Below are 11,337 nucleotides of genomic sequence, written 5' to 3' on the forward strand. Positions count from 1 at the left end.
CTGAAGTCTCGAATAAGTTAAATATTAGGTGGAATATCATGTTCTAGAGCCGCATAACGGAAGACAGAGCAGTAAGGTAAAGACTTGCGTCCTTAGTCTAAGCAGTCACGGCGAGTAAAACCCATAGAAATACACATATATGTAATGGAAGGAGAGATACATGTACAGGTGAATGTATGCAAGAGATTATTGTGTAGTATTATAGTTGTAGTGATTCATCGAAAGATTCCCCTTTGCCCCAAAGCAAATCCCCGATTAAATCTGTGGTAACGTGAATCCTGTCCTGTGTAGGGGTAGGCTGCCACCAGCTGATAAGGGATCAGCACCCGTGTATGTGCGAGACAGTAGAAGACGTGTAAAGTGTATGTTATTTATGTGTATGAGTGTATGTCAGTTTGTATGTGGAAAGAAATAGAGTTCCTACACAGGACATTGCCGAGCAGGCGTGGCTAGAGTCAGGCAATCATTACAAGTTGGGTCTTGAAAGATATAAACAGATTTCCGATCATAGTTTTTATTCTTTATTCAAAAACAAAAGGTCTCTCCTCCTCCCATATTCAAAATATCATTCTTTTGGGCTGGCCATGAGATTACCATGCCCGCAACCCTTTTAAAAATAATAAAATTCTCCAATAAAAGAAAAATCAACAAGTGCCAAAAGGGCACAGGTTGAGAGCAGTGCGGTTGCCGAGCTAGGGGCTCATATGCAAGAGGCCATCTGCTGACGATCCATCTTTCTTTCTTTGTTGGATTTATTGGCTATCAACCAGCGGCACATGCCAAGGTCATTAAGCCAATGGTTCCATTTTATCTTATCAATCTATAGAAGGTCATAAAGTTTTGTCTCCTTTAGAAAAGTGATTACTTTTTGAATTATTTTTTCATTGTTTGACAATAAATTTTTAATGTTATATCTATATTTTTTATTGTGTAGAGTTAAAATTTTTTATGGCTTTGTCTTTGGTGATTATATTTATTTAACAATGGATATGGATTTATGTGCGCCATTATAAAGGGGTTGTTGAAGTGGTCACAATGTGGAGGGAAATTCTCCTCTAGATAGGGAGTGAGGTGTGTCAGCATTGACCCTACGTATTCGGGCCAAACATAGTCCACCTCTCCCTGCACCCTTCTGGGTTTTTTATTCTGTGGGCTGTGTCCGCCTCATTTTTTATGATCGTTATGTTGTTTTTGTTGTTTATTGTGAGTCGGTCCACTCACTTTGCCACAGGAGATGGATTTTTTGGTTTTTTATAAAATGAGACAAAACACCTGAGATCTGGTACAGACAATGCCAGGCTCCAGATCACCATGTCGACCCGGCTAATTTGTCAGCCTGTTCATTGCAATGATAACCCGAGTGTCCAGGTACCCATATCAGCTTGATTGATTTATTGGCACTATGTAATTTACGAATGATATTACCCTGTATTTCATTTTTGGTGGTTTCTAAGGATTTAATAGCTTTAAGTGAACTTAACGAGTCTGAAAATATGACTATTCTATCGTGGGTCGTCGATAGGGCGAAATCTAAAGCTTTGTCTATTGCAAGAAGTTCAACAAGAAAGATCGATACAAGGGACCACAAGAACATGGAGACGGCTAACTGGAAGAGAACAGCTTGTCTCCAAAATGAGACAAATGCATCAGGAAATGAGGCAAAATTTTGAATAGTTTAAGAATACAGAACATATATATATATATATATATATATATATATATATATATATATATATATATATATATGCATGTGAGTGAGAGTGTGTGTGTGTGTGTGCGTGCATGCATGCGTGTGTGCGTGCATGCATGCGTGTGTGTGTGCGTGCATGCATGCGTGTGTGTGCATGTGTGTGTGTGTTTGTTTTTGTGTTTAAAACAAAAGTTTTTGTTGCTGTCACCTCCACAAGAGGAGACTAGTGTATTAATTTTATGTTTATATTAATGTTTTATATATCTATTTTCAAGTTTGTAGATCTTTCAGTTAGATTCTGTGAAAATATTATATAATAACAAATCTATTATTTTTAGTGCTACAGTGTATGAGAATTTGAATATATTTAAGTTTATAAATCAACAATTTAATGTATTAGGACGAAATAAACTCTTTGTTTTATTAAATATGCAATAAGTATTTGTTGCCTTATTGTTCCTGGACAGGCTTGAGGATGAAGCTAAACTGATATTTAAAGTAATTGTAAATACTTTTATTGTGACAACAGTTGCTAAATAAACAAAAAAAGTTATAGTCACAATATGTATATAATAAAACATTGAGTAAAAAACATATACTATATATATAAAACATTTCAAAACACACACGACACACGTGCCATTATATTTGCAATTGTGTCTTCATTGGGTCTGTCCAGTCAGATTGTAACAGCTTCTGGGGCTTTAATTAAGTACATACAGCAACCATCCACAGCACCAATTACCCCTGGCAGGCCACTAAATGCTAAAAGTCTCTTTCCCTTTTCCACTGCTTCCTTGTGTGTTGGCCATCTAATATAACTTGTACTGCCAAGAAGAGCACAGCACTTCTATTATTTTTTGCACACACATCAAATGTAAATTCATTTTGATACTGTAACCTAATTCTGATATCTCTCTGTGTCGAAACAGCTTGGCTATTGAGTTCCTAAGTACCAAAGTCTGTCATTATACACAGGCCTTCTTGGTCCTAAATTGAGCTGGTACGTGGAAGGTCTGATCACGAATTATAGCTCCCATATGTTTCTTACCCCTTCGATATCCTTGATAATCATATCAAGAGAACTTTTAGTAACTCCTAGGTGGTTGAAAGTCACGGTCACTTTTTTGCTCCAGAATTTCCATGAAACCTTCTTGTTGCGGATGATCTTCCCTGTATGAAGAAGAAAAAAGCATATCTAAACAGACTTTTTTTCCAAAGAAAATATGTTTACTATAAAATGTAAATGAATACTACATGAATATATTTCACTTTCTAATCTTAAAATACAAATACTGTACAATCAAAATGATAACAGAATTTCCAGAAAAGGATTGTAATCTGTGGTTAAATACTTTAAATAAGTCATTTACTATTACTTTTACATCATGTATAAAAAAAAAAAAACATAAACATTTAAGAGATTAACAAATACAAATTCTAGACCCTACAGAACTTTAAAAATGAATTCAGCTCCTAGATATTGCATCTCATGGTATCTTGGAGAAAATTTCCTTATTTGTTTTATGAAAAAGTTGACGCAGTTGATTAGCATGAACACTGCCTTCTCCAAATATCTAATTTAAGTTTAAATGCAACAATTACACTGTAGTTGTTATTTGTCTAACTTATTTCCCATGCACACATAGTAAATAAATCTAAAGTATGGAAAGATTTGCACTACTGTTTACAAAAACTAGGAAGGAAGTTGGTTGGCCTTTGCTAGAAGTTTTCCTTCAAACCAATAGGAAACCCACCTTATTCAAAGGCATAAGCCGTCATACACATCAACACACATTGCAGTTGGTTGCACAATCTCTTCCATAACTTCATTGCTCTCATCTTTTCGGGAGACCTGCAGAGCTACAGCCGTGATCCCTATTGCTCTCGATGAGGATGCCATCGTATGATACGTGTGTGGTGGATCCTCTGTATTGTTTCGGGAGCGTGTAATTTGAAATGATATCTACGATACTTTTTCCCACAATTCGCCCTACGTTTGGCAGCGCACTCACTAACCAATCAGCGTCTATGGAGAGTAATGACGTCATTAGGCCAACCTCTTTCAGTCTTCAGAAACATAGAACGCGTTCCTGGTTCGTACTCTACAAAAGAAGCCTTTAGCCTGCTGTTCATTTGGGTTATTATTTACCGTGATTGAGTGGTACTTATCGGAACCTGTAAGCATCATTTTTGTTTTCCACATTAAGAACCAGACCAACCTCACTTTCGACATGCCGTATTTCAATCAAGCCTTGTATATTTTCTGTAATTTCCAGCAGAATCGTGTTATCGTTATGTTATTGTGATTGTCAACTTAGGCCATACCTTCCGATTTGCTTGCAAGATTTGACGCGTAGTGTTCGCAGCATAGTTTATCGGATTGCCTTTATTCAGTTGCATATGTTTTATTTCATGATTTTATGAACAATACAGTCGAACACTTTCAATTAATCTGTGAGCAAACAAGATGAGTTTTCTATTCTTTTCAACAACTTTATTGATATGCCAACTGATATTAGTAATTTGGTTTACGGAATTATTGTTATAGTCTTGCATAGCATGATCATGCTGGTATGTGAAATAAAGCGATAATGTTTACATTCTCTTGGAATTCATTAAATTGTTTGCCAGATCATGCCAGGCGCGGATCATCCAGTCTCTCGGCCACCAACGATTTTTAATCGGGATATATACATCAAAAGAGTGTGAAAAACTGACGGTGCCTTTTAACAGGTGTACATAGCACATAACCAGTAATGGGCACCCCCCCCCCTCCAAAATTCTTGGATCCACCCCTGATGTGGAGTATTTGCTGCCAACAAACCTACTTTTCTTTGAGTTATACTGGTATCTTGTCGATTCCTACTGGTTGCTAATTTGCCACTTCTCATTTTCGTGATTGTTTTCTCTATTCTGATAATAGAATATTTGGTTCATCATTTTGAGAGTTGATGCTATTACTGACTGGAGCTCCCACGCGTTCGTTCTTTTGAACAGAGTTTTGCTGTATTCTCTCAATCTACACTTGAGATCTTTTGATCCTGTCATGATTTTGCCTCGTGTATCTCTTTTCACTGAAAGTCGTGTCGTTTTCTTTAACAGTTCTGAAGAAATCATGAGGTTAATTATTAATGTCACTGATTTCAGTTTCTTTACATTTGGCTTCGATATAACCATTCTTGTTGCGCGTATGCCTCTTTATTTTCCGGTTTAGACAAGATATTTTGATTGTTGCTTTGAACAGCTCGGCGTTCATCAATTAACTTTAAAGTCAGGTGTGAGTTTGGGTGTGACTTGCGTCTTGTAAGTATTGTTTTTTTATGCAGATTCAAGCATGGTACTTTTATGCTGTTCTATCGTTCGTTTGGAGTAGTTTCTTTAGTTAAATAAGCACTTCAAACCAATTTGATTTGATGGTAAGAACCACATTCAGCTCCTGGACTTTATTAGGTCTGTTGGCAGCTGCTACACAATTTGTTTGGGTGTCATATATAATCAATTTGATGTTTCACTTGACCATCCGTGTAAATAAATGTGTTTCGCAACAAATGTGTATAGATAAGACTGCCTTTTCGATATCTCGATAACGGATCTGAATGATAATCTTATTTACATAAAAACGCACAGATTATGGAAATTACTTTGGTAAATCGACGTAGGAAATATGTCAGGCTTTGAAATTATAGTTGCTTCACCATATTTACTACTGCATAGAATTTGATTTGATCAAAATAACAAATACATCGGCCATATTTGTATTGAATGACATCTGTCAGTATTTGACAGAAATTGTATGTAAAACAAAACTATTTTTGAAGTGAAACTTCCTTCTACATGGCTAGCAATTAAAACACACGCCATTGGGATAATAAGCACTTCATCTATTTTTTTCCTTTGTAATTAAATGTTGGGCTTACATTACTAAGGAATACAAGACATCAGTTATAGGTCCCTCTCTGTGATCAATTACGGGGTCGCAGATGGTGGGGAGGGCAGGTTCTGCCAGGTCTAAATGGACCATCATCTGCCTTCCCCTTAATTTTGACACGAAATGAAATCCAGCAGTAATAGATTGGTATGTGAATCACCTATCACTCCGAAAAAGGTTAAAAATACCATTATCAAAAAATAATTCCATCAACTTCACCTGGCATCTTAATCAAAATTCGCCTTGTACTTTTGCACATATGTATATGGGTTTAAGATCTGTTTTGTAAAATGGCAAGAGTAGTAGGCTGTGAATGTTAAAAAAGTTGTTTTGAGAGAATAACGAATTTATCTCTGATCTTAATAGATATCAAGCTACTTTTGTCTACTTTCTAATTTATTCATTTTCTATAGTATTGGATTGACAGAAAACATCATACACATCCTTATTTTATGTGAAACTATTTTTTTCCCACGTTGATTCGTCTTTCGAATCAAATGATTATTGCATATACAGTGTAATTATATTCATAATTATATTTACAAAAGGCAGATAGGGACGTTTTACTATTCTTATTAGAGATTGGTATAATTTTAATATATCAAAAATGTGTGTTAAACCATGGGATATAATCGTACTTTTTATCAAGTTGTATTTATACATTCGCGCGACATGGTGTATATAGCACAAATGAGCATGATATCGTTGATTTATACAAAAATCCTGTTTATTGAGCATAGTACATTAGTGATACCATTTTTACCAGCTATTTCTTGCAGTTGATACTTTAACACTGCAAAGCATTTAAGAACAAATACAGTATCAAGAAAACCAAAGGATCCTTTTGGAAAGAATTAGCAGTTCTGGTGGCAAGTCTTACTTGATTAAGCTATCCATGTTCAATGTGGACATAAAGGCAAAACTTGGAAAATTTGAGATATAAGGACTTTTACATCTTTTGAACATTGCAGAAGCACTGTATTGGTGGATTGTATTTGGTGTATTAGTTTTTGGGTGACCATTGCTTAAAGCACCATGTAGATACATAATTGTTGCTGATTGTAGTAACAACGAAAATAATTATGATAGGTCTGCATCATTAAACTCTCCAAAATTGGTATGGATGGATTCCTTGTGATGTCTGCTGTGTGCATTTCTGGTTGTGTTAGTGCTACCCAACAGTAGCGATGATACTAGACGCGATAGCTTGGGAGAGCATGGAGAAAGTCAGGGAAATTTCGGGTGAATTCAGTTAATATTCGTAACTAGTAATGTTATTTTGGGCAAAAATTATGTATTTGCGTAATTGTCAGGGGGTTGTACCCTCAACAACCCTGCTTGTGGGGGAGGGCCTTCCAACCTCCCTGGCTTAATATAAAATCAACTTTTGACTAGTACGATGGATCCCTGGCAGGTTAGTTTCGTTGCTATTACTGTGGATCTCTCCCATGCATGATTGATGCATTTTCGTATTGTCTGGAAAAGAGCCATCAATTGGAAAAAAAATATATTCTGGGACGTTTAGCTCATCTATAGATGATAAAGAAAGAAAAGTACTCCTAACTCACTGGGGACGTGGGGTTGTCATTTGGTAGGTTTGGTTCCCAACTCCTTCTCATATATACATAAGAGCAGTGAAAATCTCCATTTTTTCTATTGTCCCTTTTGGAAACTTATAATGGGTACCGGTAGGGCTATGGCATTGTTTAGACAAGTAATTCCTGTAGTTTAGACTTTTTGTCTCCCTAAAGGAGGAATAAATGCTGTACACTCAGTGTAGTATCACTGTAAAAAATATATGGTTAGAAGAAGTACGAAGTTGGTGAAACATTTTCTTTATTGTAAAAATAAATAAATAAGTAAAAAAAAAAAAAAAAAACTATATACACTCTTCCTCCTCACTCCTAGTGACACTCAACAAAACAACCAAACTGGTATTGGCACCTTACATGCCTCATATATAGTCAGAAACTCTTATGGCATCAATGTATTGACCCCATCTGCAATGAATTGAATCGATAGGACTTTTTCATGTTGCATATTGTCGAGGGCTCTGTGAAGTTCAACATTTCAAGGTAGGTTATATTTTGAAAAAATGTTATGTATTTGTTATTGTAAATATAGATCTCTAATCTCCTCCTATTTAAATTGTATAAAGTGTAACGACATTATTGTTTTCAGTAAATAATACATATTGATGATATGAGATATCCATTAAAAATACACCCAGGTGTTTTATCAACAAGTAAGGAACCAGTCTAAGCTCTGGACACTCAGCTTAGAGTAGGTGAAAAAAATAAGAAAATCAAATATTTACATTTATACTTTACAGTAGGCAGAAGTATACAGAAGTTTATATCAATTGCACCCCTACTGAATAAAAGAGATATTAATGATGATATTTGAAATAATAAGAAAAAAATATTTCCTATAGAAGAATACAAGACTGAGAGTTCAAAATACCTGGACCTCATATAGGTACTGTTTTAAGCCTTAGTTTGTGCTGTGCGATGGGTTGTATGCACTGTTAGCATTATATACTTTCTCTTGGAAATTATGGTGTTTTTGTGTGTGTGTGTGAAATGTACCATTTTGCTCTTTTACTGTATTGTAAGGTATATTATCCATTGAATATGCTGATATTTTGTGTATAGACTCCATATTAACTTGTTCTGTGGTTTACACTCTATGAATTGCCCTGGTACCCTGGTGTCCTGCTGGTATGGGAACAGGCCTGCCTCCAGCATTACACCCTCTCGCAGAAAGACATTTATATTAGATTTTCGTGAAATCTTGTAAGCTACTATATACATCTTTGGTGATATGGCTGGGGATCATGATTACTTTAGTTTTATACGGGTACAATAAATTGGGTTTTGTAGTGAATTATAATTTATTTTGAAGGCAACTAATAGCTTCCTTATCGGGAACATATTTCTTTGGAACTACATGATGAATATAAATAAATCACTTTGTTCATTTATTTACCTTTTAACAAAATTATATTTTCCATTATTATTGTTACATCTTTTTGTTTCAATCATCACTCAGAGACAAATGCAAAGTAATATTTGCTTTTGCTTTTTGTTCTTTTATGTGTTTGAACTTTACTGTTTGTCTTTGTCAACAAATTTCTGCTGGTGCAAGCAGCTTTTATATCGTAGGGTTGATTTTCCCCAGAATCTTCATCTGTTAGATCATTCACATTCAAAGGTTTAAGGAAACTATCTTCTACAGTGTCCTCATTGTCTAGGATGTCTAAATCTAATTCAGAGTAAACCCCAGTTGAAATAAAATAGGTATATAATACAACTGTTTGTACTAGTAAGATAACTTTATAGTTACCAAAACTTCAGATTGTAAGCATTCATTTGGATTCGAAAAACCACAAATTGCCATTGATTTTCATGAATATACATGCAGAGTATCTACACAGAAACTTAAGTTTATAAAGAATGATGCTTATATATGAGATTCGCCTACTTGATGCAACCATTTCAGATTCGCGATGATGAAAGTAACAGTAAGTTACACGCGTCTGATCCTAATGTCAGTGGCTTCACAACTGCACAAACTGTGGGAGTCGACAGAAAGATCACTGATTAGCATGTTAAAACCTATTATATTCTGTTTTTCCTCTGCAACAAAGTCTTTAGATTAAGTGCATATATGCAAAGATTTTGGTAATCATAGCCTTAGCAATTAATTGGTTAAGCAAAATGTCTTCTGCCTTTGAGTGCCTTGTGCATTTTGAATGCTTTAATAATCGTTATGCTAAGAAGGTAGAATAATACCTTCTTGTGCCCAAAAAACAACGATCCAAAAAATACCAAAGATGATTAAAATGTACTTTAGATCCATTCTGATAATGAAAAGGATTTTAGCTAAATACGCTAATTATCGTTATATTAGAGCAAAAAGGAATTGAGAGAAAAAAAGGGAAACAAAAAAATAAATTACTAAATACAATCCTAGAGATACAAAATATGATAAAGATACAAATCAAAACCATTCTGATAATAGAAAGGATTATAGCTTAATACGCTGATTATCGAGAAAAAAGGTACAAAAAAATGCAAGTAATATATACGATCCTGAAAATACCCGAAAATGATTAAAATACATATTAGAGCCATTCTGATAATGAATTGAAAGAAAAAAGGGGGAAGTCTAAAAAAAAATTTAAACAAACTAGAACCATTCTGATAATGAAAAGGATTATAGATAAATACGCAGATTATCGTTATATTAGATCAAAAAGGAATTGAGAGAAAAAAAGGAAAGAAAAATAAAGTACAACTACTAAATATGATCCTAAAAATACCATAGATGAAAAAAACACAAATTAAAACTATTCTGATAATGAAAAGGATTATAGCTAAATGCGCTGATTGTCGTTATGTTAGAGCTAAACGGAATTGAGAGAAAAATAAGAAAAAAACACAATGATCCTAAAAACACCAAACATGACTAAAAAACAAATAAGAGCCATTCTGATAATGAAATTGATTATAGCTAAATACGCTGATTGTCGTTATATTAGAAGAAAAAGGAATTGAGAGAAAAAGGGGGATAAAAACAACGATCCTAAAAATACCAAAGATGATTAAGATATAAATTAGAACCATTCTGATAATGAAAAACAATATTGCTAATATATTAGACAAAAAAAAAAAAAAAAAAAAGGAGAGAAAAAAGGGGGAAAAATGCAAGTGATATATACGATCCTGAAAATACCCAGAAATGCTTAAAATACACGTTAGAGCCATTATAGGTAAATACGCTGATTATAGTCATATTAGTGCAGAAAGGAATTGAGAGAAATCGTGAAATTGAGATCGTGAAAATACCCCAAAATCCTTAAAATACTCATTAGAGCCATTCTGATCCTGAAAGGGATTACAGTTAAATACGCTGATTATCGTTATGTTAAAGAAAAAAGGAATTGAGAGAAAAAGGTGCAATAAAAATACCTAAAAAAGCTTAAAATACACGTAAGAGCCATTCCGACAGTGAAAAGGATTTTAACTAAATACGCTATTTATCGTCATTTTTGAGAAAAAAGGAATTGAGAGAATAAAGCTGACATAAAATAAAAATGCAAGTAACATATACGATCCTGAAAATACCCAAAGATGCTTGAAATATACGTTAGAGCCATTCTGATAATGAAACGGATGAAAGTTATATGCACTGGTTTTCGTTATATTAAAGAAAAAAGGAATTGAGAGAGAATACTTGAAAAAAAAAGAAAAAAGTAATATATACGATCCTGAAAATACCCAAAAATTATTAAAATACACGTTAGAGCCATTTTGGTAATTAAACGAATTACAGTTAGATAAGCTGATTTTCGTTATATTAAAGGAAAAAGCAATTGAGAGAAAAAAGGTGCAAAGAAAAAAAAAATGTAAGTAATATATACAACCCTGAAAATACCCCCAAATACTTAAAATACACGTTAGAGCCATTCTGATAATGAAACGGATTACAGTTAAATCCACGGATATTCGTTATATTAAAAGATGCAAAAAAAAAAAAAAAAAAAAAAAGACAGTAATAGATACGATCCTGAAAATACCCATAAATACTTAAAATACACGTTAGAGCAATTCTGATAATGAAAAAGATTACTGTTAATTCCGCTGATTTTCGTTACATTGAAAGAAAAAGGAATTGAGAGAAAAAAGGTGAAAGAAAAAAATCAAATAATACA

This window comes from Penaeus japonicus, unplaced genomic scaffold (genome assembly GCF_977035675.1).
Source record: "Penaeus japonicus unplaced genomic scaffold, GWHDUDI00000001_assembly GWHDUDI00000007, whole genome shotgun sequence".
Classification (NCBI taxonomy): domain Eukaryota; kingdom Metazoa; phylum Arthropoda; class Malacostraca; order Decapoda; family Penaeidae; genus Penaeus; species Penaeus japonicus.